This window comes from Canis aureus, chromosome 5 (assembly GCF_053574225.1).
Source record: "Canis aureus isolate CA01 chromosome 5, VMU_Caureus_v.1.0, whole genome shotgun sequence".
Lineage (NCBI taxonomy): Eukaryota > Metazoa > Chordata > Mammalia > Carnivora > Canidae > Canis > Canis aureus.
The window spans coordinates 70,355,193-70,377,699 of NC_135615.1; the positions used below are offsets into that span (position 1 = coordinate 70,355,193).

At 48.5% G+C, this 22,507-nt stretch overlaps 1 pseudogene; it reads right to left on the reverse strand.

The window, feature by feature from the left end:
* Window positions 1-765: 765 nt before the first annotated feature.
* On the reverse strand, window positions 766-6,698 carry LOC144313576 (antizyme inhibitor 2-like; annotated as a pseudogene).
* Between the last annotated feature and the right edge of the window lie 15,809 nt (window positions 6,699-22,507).

Consider the following 22,507-nt stretch of genomic DNA (forward strand, 5'->3'; position numbering starts at 1 on the left):
GGGATTTGCCTTTGTGGGGAGGTCTTCGACTCTAGGCACATGGCCTGTGTGCACGTACGTGCATGTGCGTGTCCCTGGCTCCATGTCTTTCTTTAGACATGGTAGTCGCTATACCCAACTAAGCTGCAGTCAGGTCGAAAGTTCACTATGCTCCACATCCAGGGAACATCCCATCTTTGCTGACCATGTATTGATTTCTGTGGCTCCAAATTCATACATCTCAGGGTGCTACGACCTGTACGCTGGCTGTGTGTCCTTGGAAAAGTTATTTCCCCTCTCTGGGCCATGGTTTCTGTGTCCTCCCTAGTAAAGTGGGGACGAGAACACCTCCCCACAGTGCTGTTATGGGAATGAAGGGGGATGATGCAGGGAAAGCCCCCACATAGGGACGGGTCATGCTAGGATCGGGATCTGTCCCTGCAGATGGCGAGAGTGATCGATGCTGCCCTGGCCCAGGACTTCCCGGAGGGGAGCGGTGTTGAGATCATTGTGGAGCCTGGACGCTTCTAACGGCATCTGTGTGCATGGCCGCTGTCAATACCACTGCCAAGAAGGCTGTGCTGCAGGCAGGTGGGTGGGTCACCTTGGGTGGGGACGGCCCTGTCCACACGTCCCCAGGCCCCGGGGAAGAGGTTAGACGGAGGGTCTGGGCTCCTTCACCTCCCCACCTGGCCACAGAGATCCCTGCCTCTCTTGGACTGGGTGCTAGACGCAGTGGCTTCAGAGTCTAGGAGGGCCAAAGTCCCACAGGGCCCCTTACCTTCACTAGGATGGCATCGTGGGGACAGGCTCCCTGAGGAAGATGCAGAAGATGCCGTAGTAGCCCTTGAGGTCATACACCAGCTTCTGGTGGCCTCCTGGGGGTGGTGAGAGGTGTGTGTGGCCAATCTCACCACTGGCTCTCAACGCCTAAGTGCAGAACCCTTGGGAGGGGCCCCAATCCGCTGCCCAGGGCTAGAGAACCCCTGTTCTCTGCTCCAGGAGGCTTCCTGACCCCATGCAAGGCTGGGGCCTGTCCTCTGGCTTCCTTCTGTCCCCCCTGCTGAGCCAGCTCACCTGTCTCACCCATTCCTGTCCATGAAACCTGCACTGGAGCCTCTCAGCCTGGCTTTCTGCTTGCTCCTTCTGTTCCCACCCCACCCAGCTGCTTCCCCTGTGGCCCTGCGGCGCACTCCAGGTGCCCCCTTTCTAGGGCAATGTGAGTAAAAACTTCTTCCTTCGGGACAGTGTTTCCATGTCTGCATGTTCCCTGATTAAAACAAACCTCGGAAAGGTTTAAAAACAGTGCCCGACTCAGATAAGCACAGAGCGGAGCATGATTCTCGCCTCCCTCCCCTAAATACTCCACCTCGACTGATGTTGCTGAAGGAAGCACCTGATGACCTTCTCATTGCCCCATCACACTCCTGGTGCATATGAAGCTGAAGTCACCTGTGACCCCGAGATCCTTCGGACATGACCTACTACTACCAAGCCAGTTTCTCCACAACCACTTAGCCTGTCCGCAGAATATTGCTTTCTTGAATCTAAACTCAGAATTGTACAGTGATCTCCGTGAACACTGGGGACATTCCAGCTACCACTTAGATGCTCACATCTTTCTGAATATTGATTTTTTTCTCCTCCTCTGGGTCTTCTCCTCACCATCTTCTCCCGGTGTCAGTCTCTGCATCTCCTTCCCTTTCTCCCAGCTGCCATTACTGATCCTGTCTCCACAACCCCAGCCCCAGGTATCCTAAGCCACTTAGCCATGACATCCTCGAGGCGGAGAGCTCAGCAAGTGCACAGCGTTTCAGCCAGGCAGACAGGGGTCCCGCTGCATCCCTAACGAGCCGTGCCACATAGACAAATCTCTTCCTCTCCCTGAGCCTCAGTATTTCCACCTGTAACATAGGAATGACCCAAAACTATCCCCCTCCAGAACTGTTGAGCAGAAATGAGACAAAATATGTATTTCACACAAAATAGATACTTAATTATTAGCAGCTCTTATTATAGTGGAAATAAAAATAATAAGCCCCATACTTATAACTTGGACTTCTGTTAACCGATGGCTAAAATCATGGGCTGCATATCACCATATTCTTGAACAAGACGCTTTGTGAGGAAACGAAATCAGTTGACACAAGCGCCTTTGGGATTAAAAGCTGTGGACCAGCATGTGTCACAAGGATAAGGGAGAGGATTAATGGGATTTATAAATATTTATACGTCAGTTATCACAAAGCCACAGATTAGAGTGGTGATATCTATCCATACTTTCCATCTCGGCATGAAACTGAGTTCTGGTTAGTTCACTCTGTGGGAACGGTCACCCCACCCCATGCCTGCTTCAAAAATAGCAGACCATCAAACAAGTCTCCCATGACGGTCGACCCCAATTGTCAAAAGTTTCCCATTACCCCATAGATGTCACCTTTGACCTTCAGGCCAAGACACAACGATATTGCTTTCCTATATTTGTTGCAAGAATTTGTATTTATTCAGTATATTTTTCGTTATAAGAATCTGCACATGTTAGAAAGCACCGGATGGAAGATTTCAAATGCGCATGGGCAGCACAGCGGTGTCTGTGACCCCATCAGCTATATTCTGTGGCTTTGCCTCCATAACGCAATATAAATTCATGGCTGCTCAGTAAAGACTGTCTTGGTTTTCTACCTCCCGGGCTACTTGAGAACAACACAATAGTGATACTAACAGGTTCGTCCTTATACCCGATTCACAACATGTTTCTCACTAATTAGCCACTGGGCGTGGAGCCCAGACCCTCCATCTAACCTCTTCCCCGGGGCCTGGGGACATGTGGACAGGGCCATCCCCACCCAAGGTGACCCACCCACCTGCCTGCAGCACAGCCTTCTTGGCAGTGGTATTGACAGCGGCCATGCACACAGATGCCGTTAGAAGCGTCCAGGCTCCGCAATGATCTCAACACCGCTCCCCTCCGGGAAGTCCTGGGCCAGGGCAGCATCGATCACTCTCGCCATCTGCAGGGACAGATCCCGATCCTAGCATGACCCGTCCCTATGTGGGGGCTTTCCCTGCATCATCCCCCTTCATTCCCATAACAGCACTGTGGGGAGGTGTTCTCGTCCCCACTTTACTAGGGAGGACACAGAAACCATGGCCCAGAGAGGGGAAATAACTTTTCCAAGGACACACAGCCAGCGTACAGGTCGTAGCACCCTGAGATGTATGAATTTGGAGCCACAGAAATCAATACATGGTCAGCAAAGATGGGATGTTCCCTGGATGTGGAGCATAGTGAACTTTCGACCTGACTGCAGCTTAGTTGGGTATAGCGACTACCATGTCTAAAGAAAGACATGGAGCCAGGGACACGCACATGCACGTACGTGCACACAGGCCATGTGCCTAGAGTCGAAGACCTCCCCACAAAGGCAAATCCCAGCTACAGGCGTACACGTGACTCGGCTGCAAGAGCCTCCCCAATAGACAAGCATGCACATGCCGTCCACCCCCTGACCTCCTCAAACTTCAGTTCTGAGCCCTCCACTCCGGGAAGCCCCCTCCGATGTCCAGGGGGTCACGTTGGCCCAAAGGTGCGGCCCATCTCCAACACACGCCGGCAGTCAGCGATGGCTTGCATGGAGCTGTGCGCTGCCTGGCAGTGCGAGCCCACATGGAAGCTGGACGTAGGTCAATGACACGTGGAGAAACACACATGGAAACATAAGGGTTGGGAAGAAGGGGGACATTCAGAAGTGCCAACATGGGTAAATTGTGGAGACCAGCATGAGTACACACACTGACACATGTGACTGCCTCGGCCCACAGAACCACGCACCCCTGGATGTACACGTGGCTGTCCCCAGAGATGCACACACTGCATGTGACAGGCCTTGAGTTAGGGTGTTGACGGTTGTGCGAGTCACTGCTCTCAGCTGCCCTCTCCCAGTGCCCCCATCGTGGGGCTCCTCTTCTCCTTAGAGGGCACGTGATCAGAACCCCAAATCCCAGGGCCCCCACAAGCAGGCAGCCGAGGAACCAATCAAGGCAAGGGAGCAGGAGGCAAGTGAGGCCCTCAGCTCAGGTGCAGAACGTAAGCGGGGGCCGAAACACTAAGCCTCCAGGATAAATAATATTTAATGCCATTTTTTCTTTCTTTTTTTCTTCCTTCCTTTCGAAAATATTTTGTTTATTTATTCATGAGAGACACAGAGAGAGAGGCAGAGACACAGGCAGAGGGAGAAGCAGGCTTCCCGCGGGGAACCTGTTGCAGGACTCGATCCCAGGACCCTGGGATCATGCCCTGAGCCAAAGGCAGACACTCAACCACTGAGCGACGCAGGTGCCCCTAACGCGATATTTTCAAGAAGCAAAATTGATGCAAAAACATCCACAAGAAACGAAACACAGAAATTTTAAATAAAGACAAAATTGGTAACAGTAATTGGACCCTGAGGCAAAAGGAAAAAACAGGAATTTCAATCCTGTCTTTTTCCTTTTTCTTAAAAAGGCAAGGAAGTGTCCTTTTTAAAAAAGATTTTATTCATTCATTTGACAGAGAGCACAAGCAGGGGGAGCAGCAGGCAGAGGGAGAGGGAGAAGCAGGCTCCCTCACAGCAGGGAGCCCGATGTACAGCTTGATCCCAGGACCCTGGGACCCCGCCCCAGGGCCGAAGGCAGACGCTTAACCAACTGAGCCACCCAGGCACCTCTCAATCCTGTCTTTATTTAAAATTCTGATATTTTCCTTATCATGAATTTTTGCATTAATTTTGATATATTTTTTAAAAGATTTTATTTATTTATTCATGAGAAATACAGAGAGTGAGGCAGAGACACAGGCAGAGGGAGAAGCAGGCTCCCCACAGGGAGCCCCATGTGGGACTTGATCCTGGGACTCCGGGATCACGCCCTGAGCTGAAGGCAGACGCCCAACCGCTGAGCCACCCAGGTGTCCCTAATTTTGATATTTTTAAAATACTGTATTAAAATGTGATTTATCTGGAGTACTAAGCTTTTTGGCATCTCCTCAAATTTTTCACCCAAATTTTCACTTTGATCACCCTGCTCTGGTCCCAGATAACACCCAGCTCCTTTGCTGAGGACAAATGGAGCATCTTGAGGCCCAGAGGGGCAAAGACTGGAGACTGACAGGGAAAACCAGGACCCCTGCTTCCCAGGCAGGGAAAGCCAGTGCTCTTACGTTGTTCCAACCACAGCCAGCCCCAGGTCCCTGGCCAACCTGAGCAGATGTTCACATACATCCAGGGGGGCCCCAAACTTGGCACTCAGGGGGAGGATGCTCTCATTGTCCTGGGTCCAGAGCCAGAAGACCAGCCTAGGAGAGGCTGTGAAAGATGTCAGGGGTTCTTTGACACATGAGCCCCCAAGGCCCAGCCTGCCCCCCAATCTCTCTCCACCTTCCCACCAGCCCCTGCCTAGTTTCTCTGGACTCTCCAGCCACTGAGTCTCAAGGAACAAAAACACTCATCACTTAGAGACCTCTGCCCAGGCGAGAAAAAGCAGGAACGTGATGAAATTATACACACACTTTCTGTAAGCCTCCATGTTACAAGATCAGAGATGTTAAATAACTTTCCCAAGGCCACACAGCCTGTGCACATGAATCTGAAACACGAGCACTGGCCTCCCTGACTCCGATGGGAGTGCTTTTTCCATGAGTTCGCCTGACCTCCCAATGCCAGGTTGTGCCCAGTGTCCATGCAGACATAAGCAGTGTTCCTTCCCCACAAATATGCACCAGGGGAGCATTGGGCCCAGTGACCCAAGTTCTTGTACTTTGCTCCTTGGACCTCTCCCAAGTCACCTCATGGGACTGCCTTCACCTGGTTGCAGAGGCCCAACTCCACTGGCAGAGGCCCCAGGTTTGCTGTCCCTTCATCCACCTGTTTCCACCTGCCTGGCAGGCCTCACCTGGCTTCACCCGGCCTCGAGGTGATGCTGGGCCACCTTGGTCAGCTCCCCCTCATTATCAAAGGTCAGGAGTCACACCCCGTGGCGGGCAGCGTATGGATGTGGGAGACAGGCTTGCAGGGGTTGGCATAGATGATGTGCGAGGGGGCTGCGCCCAGGCCCCGCACCTGCTCCAGCTCCAGCTGGCATGGATGACACAGTCAGGGGCTGCCTTGCTGCCCACCTCTACTCTCTGGGGACAGAAACTCAGGGCATGAGCACAAGGGGCTGCTCTTGACTGAAACCCCCTCTGCACCTGGCGCTGCACTGGGCACATCTGTGCCACTTAGGCTTTCAGGATTCAAGAAAGCAGAGTTGGCCCCATTTTAAAGAGGAAGCATTTAATGTATTCAATTTGCATAAAATGCCTGTGCTGGGACAGAAACAGGGCCTGCACAGGCCCAAAGCCTGTGCCCCTCCACTCACCGGCTCCCCTTGCTTGCCCCAGCCACGTGGCCCCCTCATAGTTCATTCATTTCTTCCTTCAGAATCAAGTAATTCCTGTGGTGGCCACTGTCCTAGGTACTGCAGACGCCACCCCAAGATCCCCAACTGCTGACCTCCTGTCCTCCCACCAGCAGCAGGTGCAGGCTTACCTGGCTGGCACAGTCGAAGCCGGTGCCCAGGGAGGCCAGGACGCGCAGCACCCAGGCACTGCTGTTGCACTTCTCCGCGTAGAAGGGTAAGACCCGTGGCGGGGCCCCGGGGGAAGGCCCGATGGCAGCTGGCAGCACGTCCAGGTCGGCAACCATGAGTTGCCGGGGCCTCGGCGGTCCTGCCAGGGCTGAGGAAGAGGGCGGGGAGCCTGGGTGGTGGGTGCCTCACTTAGTCCTCACAATGACCCTGCGTGGTCAGTACTAGTGCTCTTCCCGTTTTATAGATGGGGCAGCAGAGGCTCAGAAATAGGAAGTCACTGGCTCCAGGTCAACAGCGAGTACGTGGCAAAGGCAGGATTCGACCCCAGGTCTTCTAACTCTTTAATCAGGGAGATGTGAGGGCAACAACAATCTTTGTAGATCAGAGCGGGGGCAAGACGGTGCCAAATCCTCAACCACCTAGCCTGGCACTGAGTTAAATTCCATGTGGTGACGGGAGGTATGAGAAGGGGACAGAGAAACTATTCCGTGAGCCCCAGCGGAATCGGGCCTTGGAATAAGACCTAATAAATGGAGCTATAAAACCACGAAACAGAAAGTCTTAATTCTTGTCCATCAAAGTAGGGACTGAGACTGACCCTCTGCCCTCTGCTCCCTTCCACCCCTGCCCCTCCTTCGTACTGAATCAGAAACTTCAGGCAGTTTCCCCAGGCCCCAGGGCGATGAGCGCCTCTGGCCACATGCTTCCAAGGGGTCCTTGACTCTCTTTCGGGTTCCCACGGGGGATGCTCATCCCGGACACCCCAACAGATCCCTCCAGCAGGCACAGTCCCGGCGTCCTGGAAAGGTTTTGCTCTGGCCTCCTCCCGTCTCCCAGCTCCCTGCGAGCCCCGGGGTCCAGAGTTCTCTGGGCCAGCCAGTCTTCGGCCATCCCATTCCCTCAGAGAGCTCCATGGAGCCCTAGCGAATTTTCCCATCTGCAGAATGGGCCACTGGCCTGGCCCAGCCTGCTTCAGAGACATAGTGGAAGACCAAGCAAGATGCACGCGCCACGCATATGGAATAGAGGGTTGGCATCCTTTCCCAGGCTCCTTCACACCCACAACCCCATTCACATGTGAGGAAACAGAGGCACAGAATGGATAAGCAAGGAGTCCACGATCTTCAGATTATGAGACTTAGAGTTAGGGCCTAGGAGACATTTCATTTTACACAGAGGACGAGAGGCTCAGAGAAGGGAGGAGACTTGCCCAAAATCACCAAGTGGTCATTGGCAGAGCTAGGACTGGCACCCGAGCTCCCGAGAGCAGCCAGACACTGGAGTGGACCCACTGTTGGCCACACGTCCCTGAGGCCGAAGTGAGGGCAGCCTGCAGCCAGTCTGTCTGCCTGCCTCAGCAGTTAGGACCGCACCCATGGCCCCCACCCCACACCCGGACTCACCTGGTATCCATCACAACCTGCTTCTTCAGGCACAGCACGGGGACTGGGATCTATGGTATCCTGGGCTTCCAGTAAATTCCTATAGGGAGATCGAAGCTCAGCCTAGAGCTCAGGGGCTGTCCCCCAAAACCTCAGCCACCCTGCCTGCTCAGCCTCAGCCTCCCAGGCCCAGAGAACGAGCCCTCCTAGGTCACCCACACGACTGACCATGGAGTGAAGTCAGACTCCTGTTATAAGTGAGCATCAGCAAGGGTCAGAGTAGAGGGACCCTGGAAACCCTGTCATCCGCCTTTCCCACCTCACAGATGGAGAACCGTGGGGCCCGAAGGTCTTCAGATGATTCAGCAAACCTGGAGGGGACGTGGGAGCGAACCAGGACCTCAGACGTCAATTAGGAGCCGGTTCCCACCTCCTCAGACTGTGAGCTGATCTCTCCTGGTGCTGTGTCTCCGCTCTCCACCAGAGATTTCAATGCCTCACTGGAAGCTTCTCTGAATGGAAAGGTGGCTGCCTACGTCACTTGGTGTCCAGGCATATCCTGTCCCTTAACCTTTCCTCACTCTCCCTCTCTCTGTGGCCTTCTGAGGTCTCACCAGTTTGCCCGCTGACCTTCCCAGGCTGAAGCCACCACCTTGGAGCTGCCCCACCTCTGGGATGTCAGCTGTTGCATCTGCTTGCACACCTGTGCTCTGACCCGGAGCCTCCCCTGCCAGCAGCAACCTGCCTGTGCCCGACTTCTCTGCTAGCTCTGCCCCACATTCATCTTGCTGAGACCTCCCCACCCCTCCTCCCAGCAGAAGCCCATGACCCTATCCCCCACCCCATCTCCCCCAAGCCATGTGGCCTTAAAAATCCAGGAAGGGACCACAGGAAGAGCCTGGATTTGAGGAGGTCAGGGCGCTAATCCCATAACCTCTAGAAGCCTCATGAATTCCACCTGTAAGAGGGTGGGTGGGGTGGGGGGTAGCGGATAGAGGTGGAGATCTGTGATTCCAAACAAGATGGTAAAGTCCATGGCTTTTATAGAGACCCCCGCCCACTCCCACCCCAGATCAATTGGGGTAGAACCAATTTCTAGTGCAGCTTCTTCTTCTTTTCTTCTTCTTCTCCTTCTCCTTCTCCTCCTCCTCCTCCTCCTTCTTCTTCTTCTTCTTCTTCTTCTTCTTCTTCTTCTTCTTCTTCTTCTTCTAGATTTTATCTGTTTATTCATGAGAGACACAGAGAGAGAAGCAGAGACACAGGCAGAGGGAGAAGCAAGCCCCTTTGCTGGTGAACTCGATGCGGGACTTGATCCCCAGACCCAGGATCACGCCCTGACCCGAAGGCAGACGCTCAACCACTGAGCCACCCAGGCGTCCCTCTAGCGAAGCTTCTTACACGCTCTAAGATTCTGGGCAGGTGACCTCCCCTCTAGAACATCAAGTTCATCACTTGCAAGATGGGGGTGACAGCCACATCTATGTCACAGGGTGGCCGTGAGGATGAAATGTGATGACACCTGCAAAGAGTTTAGCAAAGGGCCAGCACATTCTAGGAAGCCTGATGACAACCCAGCAATGGCCAACAGTACTAAGCCCTAAATAAGTCCCAGGAATTATGTGAGATAACTTTTGTAGATGATTCATTGAATCTTTCTAGCAATTCATGAGGCAGCTTCTACCCAGGGCCAGCTATATACTTGTGGGACACAGGACAACAGGAGTCTATGCCAGGCAGGTACTACTCCCTAAAGGACTGAAACCTTAACCTCAGGACAAGCTCAGTACCTGGATGAAGCTCCGGTGAGTCACCTGCCCAACGTAGGGTGACACTGCCAGCCTGGAGCAGGGATGGCTGACACTTTGTCCTGCCCTGAAGGGCTGCAGGCCCACATGCATGACCCCAGCTTGGCTCCAGGCAAATCCATACAGATAGAGCTGACCAGCCCAGATCGCCATGAATCAGGGGAACCCATCGAGGAACACCCCACTATGTCCCGCCAGCCAGGGTAAGTCACCTACCCAGGCCTGCTTGCAATGACAGGTGCACAGGTGAAGCTTAGATTCCTGCTAATTAGGGACCATCAGAGCCACACCAGAACCAGAAAGAACTTGGGAAGAAGGAACCCTCAGTCCTTCCATCCGCGGAGCAGCTTGAAGAGAAAGTCTCCGTGTCCCTTGAATTCAACAAGAATTTGGGGCATAGTCTAGCTTGGGAGAGTCAGTTTGGGTCTAACTAAGAAAACAAAGACCACTTCAACTACTTATAAGACAACTGAATGCGGACCAAGGTTTCCACACGAGAGGGAAGAGCTGAGGGCCGGGTAGGCAAGAGTGAAGCAAGTGAATCCTGGAAGGAGGTTGCTTCCATGCCAGGGCAGGCCAGGCAAAGGAAGAAGGGGTGCTCCCCAAACCAGGGTCTGAGGTCACTATGTGGAAGCTGCAACCACAGACACAGAGCCACTACCTGGGACAGAGGGGAGGGGGTAACACACCCTGGCTCCTCCCATGGCCTCCCAGGCTCCTGCCAGTACCCCCAGGGACTGACCTCTGCTCGAAGCCAGCCCCGCTGGGCAGAGAGAGGATCTGGAGGCAGGGAGGCCCAGGAGGAGTGCAGGTAGTCAGAAGCTTCTTAGAGGTAGAGACATTTAACTGAGCCCTCGTGGTTGAGTAGGTGCCAGCCAGGCCATTAGGAAGAACATTCCAGGGGCAGGTGGCAGCTAGTGCAAAGACGCAGAAGCAGGAAGACGCCTGGCCCCCAGAGGGATAGGAGTGTAGCCTTCCCAGGCTTCGAAGCTGATACATGTCAAGTATTAGCCTGTTATGGACATGAAAATAGAAGGGCAGAGCGTGCATCCAGAGCCCAAAGAGCCCCTCTAATAGGATGATCATCCGATACAGACCCAAGTTAGGCCCAGCTAGGTGCCCGGGGAGGAAAAGGCATTCCGTTCTGTTCCTTTGCCAGCCTCTCTTTCTCTACCACATCCACAACCCTGAAGGATACTCCTTGTCTATAGTCTCTCCAGCTACAGACACCACTCTGGTTGCCCCCGACTCTCTCTCCAAAGCTGCAGCGACATTCTTTTCTGGGCACAGGTGCTCCTTTTGCCAGAAACCCCTTCTATTGCTCTGGACGGTATTGAAATCATGCTTCCTATTGCTTCCAGGAATCATTTGGTCAGGGTCAGACCAATCAGCTCTGCTGCTGAGGCATCAAAACACCGGAAAATGAGAGGAGAGAAAGAAAGCCAGAGAAGAAAATTGAGTCTGACCAAACCTCTGTATGAGACCGGAAATCGCACTTTGGTAGATCATTCGGAGTGAGGTTATAATCATGTGATCACTTCTTGTGACCAGCCTGGCTTCAGAAGAGGCTGGGTCTGCTGATAGGTGGGCTTTTGCTTTGCTGAAGAAAGGCTGCAAGTCGGTGGGGGGTGGGGTGGGGTGGGGTGGAGCTGAACTCCTTAGGACAGGAGAAGCAGGATGCTGTCACCTACAGGCCCACACTTACTCTCCCTCCATGAAAATCCCCTCTGAATCAATGGTGAGCAAAGATTTGAGGAATATTTATTTAATGCTGGAACATCTGGACATCCACGTGTAAAAGAATGAAGTGAGCCCCTACCTCACACCATATGTAAAAGTTAACTCAACATGGATGGAAGACCTAATATAAGAATGAAAACTATAGAACCCTCAGAAGACAAGATGAGAGTATATTGATGATCTTGGGTTAGGCAAGGTTTCTTCGACATGACACCAAATGAAATAGGGAGAGACTAAGTAGGTACAGGATTTATGAGTGACATAATCAAACCTTAGATTGTGGTGATGGTTGCACAACTCAGTGATGTTAGTAAAAACCATCAAATTGCATACTTTAAATGGGTGGAATGTATAGTATGTGAATTATATCTCAAAATATGTTGTTTTAAAAAATAATCATTTGGGGGCGCCTAGGCGGTACAGTCAGTTAAGCCTCTGACTCTTGGTTTCAGCTCGGGCCATGATCTCAGGGTCCTGAGATAGAGCCTCAAGTCTGCCTCTGTGCTTAGCGTGGCATCTGCTGAAGATTCTCCATCTCCTTCTGCCCCTCCTGCTTGTTCTCTCTCTCTCTCTCTCTCTCATACATAAATAAATCCTTTTTAAAAATAAATTAAAAATAAAATAATATTCACTTAGAGACATTGAAATATTACTTACCTACAGAGGGGGCCTATGTGTCTCAGTCCAGCCCTGAGTAAAGCAGATAGAACATAAATCTTGGAAACCTGCAAGTCTGAGTTTGAAGCAATCCAGAAACCTAGAAAGTTATGTATCTTCTCTAAGCCTTGGAATTCCCACCCATAGAAGGGTTATGATAATAAGTATATATAAGGTAGATTCTTTTTTTTAAAAAAAATAAAGATTTTATTTATTCATTCATGAGAGACACACAGAGAGAGGCAGAGACACAGGCAGAGGGAGAAGCAGGCTCCATGCAGGGAGCCTGACACGGGACTCGATCCCGGATCTCTAGGATCACGCCCTGGGCCAAAGGCAGGCACCAAACCGCTGAGTCACCCAGGGATCCCCTATAAGGTAGATTCTTAAGTGCACTGACTCTTAGATTGCCAGACTCTTTCAACAAAAGCCTGAAAGAATGTGTCATTCAACCTCCCTGTTTCCCAGTGCAAAATTCCCCTTTTCAACTTCTGAAACAGATGATCATCCCATTGGTTTGCTTGTATGCCCCCTGGGACAGAGAGCTCACCCCCTCTTCGAGACAGCCAGCTCTGTTCTTGGTAAGCTCTGACTGATGTCAGGGTCTTTCTTTAGAGTTAAACTGTTCCCTCCTGGCTCCCACTTATCAGCGCTGTGTCCTACCTTTCAGGCCCCACAGAACCTCTTCAGACCTGAATTTTGTGTCTATATGTCCTTTACTGGGTCAGACATTCTCATCTGACTTCCATTTGTTGAACCCTGTGGTTTTTCCAATGCAGAAACAAAGGCCCAGAGAGATTCACCACATGTAACACGGTGAGTTAGAGGACACATGGGGAGTGAGTGCCCCAGTTCAAGTCTACCCAGAACTCCTCTGACGGCAGAATGTGGATCCCCAGAGTCAGCACTGGGTCTCCCCTGAGTTCTGTGTCTTGCCTCCTAGCCTGGGGGTGAGTGCAGAATTTATCAAACGGGCATCATGACGAACACAGTATCTAGCCCCAAGGACACCTCACCAGCCTGCCCGGTAGGACTTGCATCCTTGGTCCTTCTGAGGCCTGGTTGGAATGAATCACCACTGTCCAATAATTATGATGGTCCCTGGAAGAGCAGAAAGATGGATAAAACAGGCTCTCTTTCCTCAAGTAATCGCCAGTGTTTTAAGAGCAGTAGATGTACAGACAACCAGAGAGCACAGAGGAAGACTTATAATTCCCATTCTATTCAAGAAGAATCAAGGAGATGAAGAGACTCACCCAAGGTCATACAGTGACCAACACACAGAGAGCGGGAATTTGAACCCAGCCCTGTTGACCTCATAGTCTCTGTTTTTAGGAATTAAAAAGCAGCACGGGGCACCTGGGTGGCTCAGTTGGCAAAGTACCTGGCTCTTGGTTTTGGCTCAGGTCATGATCTCAGGGTCATGAGATCAAGCCCTGGGTCAGGCTCCACGCTCAGCAGTGGAGTCTGTTGTCTCTCTCCCTCTGTTCCTCCCACCCCCCCCCCGCCCAATCCCTGCCTCTCTCTCTCTCAAATAAATAACTAAATAGTCTTTCAAAAAATTAAAAAATAAATAAATAAAAGGCAGCATAACTAAGTGGCTACACACATAGAATTTAATGTGCCAAATGGAAATGGTGGTGGTGGTGTAAATCGTGTCATTATTTATCAAGTGCTTACAACCAAGCCCCCTGCCAGGCAGCAAGCTATTAAATACTCATAAAACCTTATGGATGTAGTTATGGTTACCATCCCCATTTTATAGACAATGAAACCAAGGCACAGAGAGGCAGCATAGTCATAGAATTCACTTACTAGGCTCGTGGAGAGTAATGAGATAGTGCATATAGAGCCCACATCCCTGTGCCTTCATGACACTGGTTAAGACCTCATTAAACTAGTTAATAATAATGACAATGTTGGCATTATAAGGGCCTAAGAGAGCGTCTAAATCAAGAATTCAGGGCAGCCCAGGTGACTCAGCGGTTTAGCACCGCCTTCAGCCCAGGGTGTGATCCTGGAGACCCGGGATCAATTTGAGTCCCAAGCTCCCTGCATGAGGGTTTATTTTATTACTTTTTATTTTTTAAGATTTTATTTATTTATGTGAGAGAAACAGAGAGAGAGAGAGAGAGAGAGAGAGAGAGGCAGAGACACAGGCAGAGGGAGAAGCAGGCTCCATGCAGGGAGCCCGACGTGGGACTCAATCCTGGGTCTCCAGGATCAGGCCCTGGGCTGAAGGCGGCGCTAAACTGTGAGCCACCCGGGCTGCCCAGGCTCCCTGCATAGAGCCTGCTTCTCCCTCTGCCTGTGCCTCTGCCTCCCTCTCTGTGTCTCTCGTGATTAAATAAATACAATCTTTAAAAAAATAAACCAGGAATTCTAAAACTTTTTCTCTTAAAAACTAAAATGTAATAAGGGAAGAAGGGGAAACTGAGTGGGGAAAAATTAGAGGAAGACAAACCGTGAGAGACTCCTGACTCTGGGAAACAAACAAAGGTGGTGAAAGGAGAGGTGGGTGGGGGCCTGGTGTAACTGGGTGACTGGCATTAAGGAGGGCGTGTGATGTGATGAGAACTGGGTGTTATACTATACGTTGGCAAATTGAATTTAAATTAAAAAATAAAAAATAAAAGTTTCTTTTTATAACCAAAAACAAAACAAAACAAAAATCCTAAAATGTGGGCCCAATAGTGGATGTTTGTCATGTCCTGGTGGGTGCCCAGCATCTTTGAACACTTGTGTCATGTGAAAGCAAGAAACAGACTTTCCCAGACTCCCTTGCAGCCAGGATGTGTGAGTATGACCCAGGTTCTCTCAGGATAATCTGAAGGCAATGAGAACCAGCTAATATTATAAATGTGACTCTAGATGCTCCTGGGGGGCTCAGTGAAGTATCTGCCTTTGGCTCAGGTCATGATCTCAGGGTCCTGGGATCGAGTCTCACATTGGGCTCCCTGCTTCTCCCTCTCCCTCTGCCCTTCACCCCCTGTTTGTGCACTCTCGCTCTCTCTCTCAAATAAATAAACAAAATCTTAAAAAAGAAAAAAAGTGACTCTAGTCACTGGTGTATAGTGGTGGTGTATATTGGTGGTGTATAGTGGTGTATAGTGGTGGGATAATCATTAATTAAATTATTACCTGTTATCAACTGGAATGAAGTCCCCCCCCCCCATTTTTTTAAAGATTTTATTTATTTATACATGAGAGACACAGAGAGAGGCAGAGACATAAGCAGAGGGAGAAGCAGGCTCCTTGCAGAGCAGGGAGCAGATGTGGGACTTGACCCTGGGATCATGCCCTGAGCTGAAGGCAGATGCTCAACCACCGAGCCATCCAGGTGGCCTGGAATGAAGTTCCCATTGAAAGTACGGGACCCAATGTTCTCTGCTGTGGCATGGCACAAAAGGCACGAGCAATACAAGGATTAGGAGTGGAGTAACTGGGATCCCTGGGTGGCGCAGCGGTTTGGCGCCTGCCTTTGGCCCAGGGCGCGATCCTGGAGACCCGGGATCGAATCCCACATCAGGCTCCCAGTGCATGGAGCCTGCTTCTCCCTCTGCCTGTGTCTCTCTGCCTCTCTCTCTCTCTGTGACTATCATGAATAAATAAATAAAATCTTTAAAAAAAAAAAAAAGGAGTGGAGTAACTTCTAATCGACTAGAGAATTTACAGAAATAAAATGGAAAGCTCAGAGTTGTTTGTTGGCACAAGACATGGCCAGAGAGTCAGACTTTTCTATGACTAAACTATAAAGAATCTCTCATCTCTTGCAGCCAAAGAGATAAAGGAGCCAATAATCAAAATAAAAGTTTGGGTATAAAAGTTGCCACAGGGATCCCTGGGTGGCGCAGCAGTTTGGCGCCTGCCTTTGGCCCAGGGCACGATCCTGGAGACCCAGGATCGAATCCCACATCGGGCTCCCGGTGCATGGAGCCTGCTTCTCCCTCTGCCTGTGTCTCTGCCTCTCTCTCTCTCACTGTGTGCCTATCATAAATAAATTAAAAAAAAAATTAAAAAAAAAACTCTTTAAAAAAAAAAAAAAAGTTGCCACATTACAATGCCGGTTATATGTACAACCTTACTCCACACGCACACAGACACACATGAAAGGTATCTAAATAACCAACAAACACTTGAAAAGCGCGCACCACCACTAGTTATCAAAGAAATGAAAATTAGAACCACATGGGAGTCTAATAATCCTCCCTAGTGTGGCTAAAATTAAAGAGGCTGGCAATGCCAAGTGTTTTTGAGGATATAAAACAGCTGGAATTCCTATTCTTTCTAGTGGGGGTGTAATTGGTAAAATCACTTGGAAAACCTCTTTGGCAGTATTTACTAAAGCTAAACATACACTGACCCTACGACGCAGTATTTCCCCTTCTGAGTATGTATTCAACAGAAATAAGAAATAGCTAACAGAAATATGTCTCCCAAAGACATGTAGCTGTGCCTGGTTGGCTCCGTTGGTGGAGCATGCGGCTCTTGATCATGGAGTCATGAGTTCAAGTTGGGCATAAAGCTTACTTTAAAAAAAAGGAAACATGCACAAAATGTTCATAGAAGTTTCTTTACAGTATGCCAAAACTGGGAACATTCCAAAAATCTATCAACCATAGAAATGATAAGTAAATTCATGTATATTCTGTGGAATGCTACCCAGCCGTGAAAAGAGCAAACTAATGCTAGAGAAATGTGAATGAATCTCATATATGTAACTTTGAGCAAAAGAAGCCAGACCCAAGATAATACTATATACGTATTTTATGATTCCATTTTACATGAAGTTCAAAAACAAGCAAAATTAATCCATGCTGTTAGTCAGGAGAATCATTACCTCTGGGTAGGGAACTATTGCCTGAGAGGAGGTGTGAAGGAGCCTTCTGGGGTGCTGGAAATGTTCTACCTTCGATCTTGTTCTGGGCCATAGTAATAAAGAACACACACATTTACAGATATCCCCCGCTTTTTGAGAGTTTGCCTTAAATCACGTTGCTGTCATGAAAGGTGTATTAGTACCTATTTTTGCTAACTGAAGGAAATCCAAAGAGGATTTTTGCTTTTACGGGGAAAAAAAAAGTCATTCAGTGTTTGTTCTGCAGAGGCTATTAATTACAGAGGCAGAAATCTCCCGGAGCAGCCCCACCAAGCTTTTCCCCGGAGCTACACTCAGCATCTCAGCATCAAGATGCCATAGCTCTGAACTGTGTCTGGGATCATCTGTGCTTGATCTCTATTTAATGTGTTCATCTGCTTGCAAGATGTGTCCTAAGGTATCAGAAAAGCCACAGAAATGTTATTTTTTTGGGTCTGGGAATGCTCAAAAAAATTTTCCATATAAATGAACAGTAATTGTTTCTTCTTTTTTTGTATATTTTTTTATTGGAGTTCGATTTGCCATGGTTTCTTCGATTTGCACCATTTCAGCTTAGAAAAGTTTTCATAGGAACACTCTGCTTCCTACTTTCAAATAGTGGGGCAAACCTATATGTTCTTTTTTTTATATGTACATATCTTCCTACATGCATACAGACATATATATTTTTGTATATATTCTGTGTGTATATATGTACAGTATATATGTGTGTGTGTATTCATTTATTGAGCTATACACTTAAGATAAAAAATCTTATGGCCATGGTCTCTTATTTGAAAGTCAAGTTTATTTGGAAAGAATGCATCCTAAGAATTGTAATAAAGACATATGGGAAGATTGAGACATCTCAAATTACCTCAAGCCCACAGAAAACACCACACTTCTCTTGTCAGCATGATGAACCCTTTTTTCCTGGACTGCAAAAGCTCTTTCTCTCTAACGATCCCTATTATAAACTTATCCCAAGGTTATAAAGCAAGAGCCAAACTCTGCACCCTTACCAGTGCTTCTTCAACAGCACACCCCAATAGGACTGTGGGTTCTCTTGAGCTATGACTCGGTTCCACAGGGTAACCCTGCAGGGAGGCTGGAGAGAGAGCCATCCCAGAGGGATCATCCCACACTCACTCCTGCCTGAGGACACCCCAGGGGAGCAGAGCTTGCCTGTCCAGCCCCACCCCAAGCAAGACTTGTGTCTTGGGTTTCTGGGGCATGTTCCTACATAATTCAAAATTAGCAAAGAGGTAACTTCATGAACACAGACAATGGGGAAGAAGGAAGTCCCTACTTTGTGGATGAGGAAGTTGAAATTCAAAGAGGAAAAAAGGCTTGCTCAAGACACATCACTGATTCAGGACTGGGACTGACTCCAGGGCCTGCGTTCTTAGGTCACTGGGGCAAAGTGCTGCAACCCGGGTTTGAAGGTGTGGGCCAAGTGGCAACTGCTTCCCTTGGATTATTGTGAAGGTCAAAGGAGATGTCAACACACAGAAGCCTTGGAATGTTTACTGGCACATCACAAACACCTCACACATTTTAGCCCTGATGGGGACACCGGTGTCAGAGCTGTGAGGTCTGGAAAGATGCTCCAAGGCAGGGTTCCAGGTTTGACCTGTTGAGGCTGCTTTGAATGTGATATTCTTGAAAATTGAAAGGTTAAAAAAAATCATAAATGTCATACAGCACTCTGTTCTCTAATGAACGTTGAAAGCTAATGACCCTTCAGAAGGCAGTGTCAAGGCAATGTTTTGGGGCACCCCTAAGGTGCTCCAGTACCTTTGATTTTCATAGATGTGGCGATGAGGCCATTGGCTGATACTTTCCAGGTCTCTTCTCTGACTGAAACAGGTCTTCCAGAGACGCTGAAGCAGGGGTCTGGAGCTCACAACTCAATGGCTACCTCCCTTGGAAAGCAAAAAGATCCTGGTTGCCTTCTGGGAAAAAGAGCACAGATGCCTATGTCCTTCATGGCCTACCTGGACATAGGAAGATAGACCTCTGGCAGCCACAGTAGAAGCACAGAATAAGTTGGAGCTTGATCTGTCTGAGGCAGGGCAATATTTGCCATATTTGTACTTTTCTTCGTGTTTGTCATCTAGGTCAGCAGTTTCTCCTCGGAGCTGCCCTCCAAACCACTCTGCACTGCAGTCAGAGTGACCCCCTTCTAAGGGGAGATAAGATCATGGTCCATTCCCTTTGAAAATATTCCCAGTGATTTAGGATTCTCCACATGGCTGACCAGGTCCTGCTTAATCTTGTCCTGTCACGGTCTTTCTTGCCTTGTCGTGTGTCCTGGATCTCTCATCTCCTCCCCTGCAGTGCTGGTCTTCTTTCCAATAGATGTATTCCCCATGCCCCCTCTCATCTCATACCCATTTTTCCCTCTCTCTGTCCAAGTCAGGTTTCTTCCCTCTCTTTGCCCAGACAGTGTTTCCCCATCATTCATCTTCTGGCTGCTGAGATACCAAATCATATGAAGGGCTAAAATCTGGGAAAATAAAGAAAATGTTGGGGGTGCCTGGCTGGCTCAGTCAGCGGTGCAACTCTTGGTCTCTAGGTTGTGAGTTCGACTCCCACATTGGGTGTAGAGATTACTTAAAAAAAATTTTTTTTATTATAAAAAGAAAACGTTGGAAGCACTATTTGATAAACTACTCAGGGCAGGAGTTGTCTAAGAGGCATGCCTCAATGAGAATGACTGGTGGTAGGCTGCTTTCCTGGGGGACTAAGTCTGGGTAACTCCTAGACTTTCGCTTTGTATTTAATTAGGGTGTGCAAATGTGGGTCAGAGCTAAATTGTTCAGGACAGGAAAGGTGAAGCTGAGGGCCATCAACTTCTAAATTACCCTTCTAAATTACTCCATGCAGGGATGCTTGCGTGGCTCAGTGGTTGAGCATCTGCTTTTGGCTCAAGGCGTGATCCCAGGTTCAGGATCAAGTCCTACATCGGGCTCCCCACAGGGAGCCTGGTTCTCCATCTGTCTATGTCTCTACCTCTCTCTGTGTGTCTTTCGTGAATAAATAAATAAAATCTTAAACAATAAAAATCAAAAATAAGTTACTCCATGCAATGCTTAGTCAGTCCTCCAAATAAGTGTTAAGTTAGAGTTTTAGTTGAAATTGAGAGCATACCCAACAAATGACGAAAAGGAACTCAGAAGAAACAGGAGAAAATGCAAAGAATGGGTCATAAAAAGTTAAATGGCATCAGATGAATAAGAGATGTTGGATGCATATAGCAAGAACGTTGTGCTGTGGAAAAGAAAGAAAAGACAAGAAAGAGCTCTTAGAAACTAAATTGTTGGAACAGCTGTATTCATCATCATAGGCTCACGCTATAAGAAACCACAGGATCTCAGTGGCTTGTCACAATGTTATTGTTTCCGTGACAGCCTCATTTTTCCTGAAGTCACAGGGAGGCATCTGCTCCATGCAGTCACTCAGGGCCCCAGACAACTTCCTTCACGAGGCCTTGCCATCTACCAGGTCACCAAAGCCCTCCACTGGCTCTTCAGCATCTAGCCAACAGTTCCGAGAGAGGACAAGAGGAGGTCCAGAAAGAAAAGAAATTGATTGGCCACCACTGAGGAATCAAGGGCATTGACTCATTTCTCTGAAAATTGATAATTAAAAGGAAACCATGGAGCACGAAAGAACCAAAATGAACGAGGAAAAGTTCTTCTCTATGAAGGAATTCCAGCTATTAAATGCAGGAGGAAAGAGTACTAGAAATTCATCTTTTTTTTTTTTTTAACCCCCAGTGACATAACTGATTCAGGTAAGAGTTCTTCATGGTGCCTCCAACAAGGACACTTTAATATAGGTTAGATATTACACTATATTAAGCAATTTTAAATCATGTTGGGTATGAGGATGGTATGGCAGTTATGTAAAAAATTATCCTCTGTTGAAATATACTTGAAAGTATTTAAGGTGGAATGTCTGGGTGGCTCAGTTGGTTAAGCATCTGCCTTTGGGTCAGGTCATGATCTCAGGATCCTGGGATCGAGCCCCTCATTGGGCTCCCCGCAAGGAGCCTGCTTCTCTGGGACATAGGCTTCTCTGCCTACGTCTCTGCCTCTCTCTCTCTGTGTCTCTCATGAGTAAATAAATAAATCTTTAAACATAAAATGAAGCAAAATAAAAATAAAAAATAAAGTATTTCAAGTAAAATAACATCTTTAGTTTACTTTCAAATGCTCTGGCTAAAAAAAAGCAAAGTGTATGTGGGGAGAGTGGACGGGTGAAATAAATTTGGCAAACTGTTATGGTTGTTGAAATGGATGATGGGTTTATGAAGGTTTATTATACCCTCTACTTTTCTGTATGTTTGGAAATCTTTATTATAGAGTTTAAAGATCACTGGGACCATAACCATATGTACTCTGTATTATCATGAACACCTTTTCAAGTAAACATTTTTTTTTTGTCGTCCCCCCACCTTTCCTCTCTCTTCTTCCCATACCCCCACCCCTCCCAGCCACCCATGTAACTTACTTTAACCAAACTCCATAAGAAAAATGTCTTTCTTTTGGCCTTTTATTTATTTATTTTAAAGATTGTATTCATTTCATTTATTTATTTATGAGAGCCACAGGGATAAGGGCGGGACATAGGCAGAGGGAGAAGCAGGCTCCATGCAGGGAGCCCAACGTGGGACTGATCCCAGGAATCTGGGATCACACCCTGAGCCAAAGGCAGGCGCTCAACTGCTGACCCACCCAGGCATCCGGGGCCTTTCATTTAATAATAGGATTGTAGGGATCCCTGGGTGGCTCAGCGGTTGGGCATCTGCCTTCAGCCCAGGGTGTGATCCTGAAGACCCAGGATCAAGTCCCATGTCGGGCTCCCTGCATGGAGCCTGCTTCTCCCTCTGCCTGTGTCTCTCTGTGTGTCTCTCATGAATAAATAAATAAAATCTTTAAAAAATAATAATAAAAATAGGATTGTATTAAAAATACACATTTCTCTGTGTCTTGCAATTCTTACAACGCAGCATGAGAAATCCCTCCAAATCAACAGATCTGTCTGATTTATTATTTGTAATGCCTGCATCATATTCCGTGCCAAAGTGGCGCTACAACTTATTTAGCTATTAGCTCTTTCTCTCTAGATGGGCATGCATTTTGTTTCTAGTGTTGTTACTATGAACAACGCTGCTAACCAAAGATCTTCGTGCTTAAATGCTTCCATGTCTGTGTTTTAATTCCTTTTTTATGTAAATATTTTATTTATTTACTTGAGAGAGAGTGAAAGCACAGAGGGAGAAAGAGAAGCAGAGAGAAGCAGACCCCTCACTGAGCAGGGAGCTTGCCGCAGAGACTGGATCACAGGACCCTAAGATCATGACCTGAGCCAAAGGCAGAGCTAGGCCACCCAGGCGCCCCTTATGTGATTTTAATTCTAGTAAGTGTTGCCAAATAGTACTGACCCCCAGTTCCAGCAGGTGCCACTTGACAATG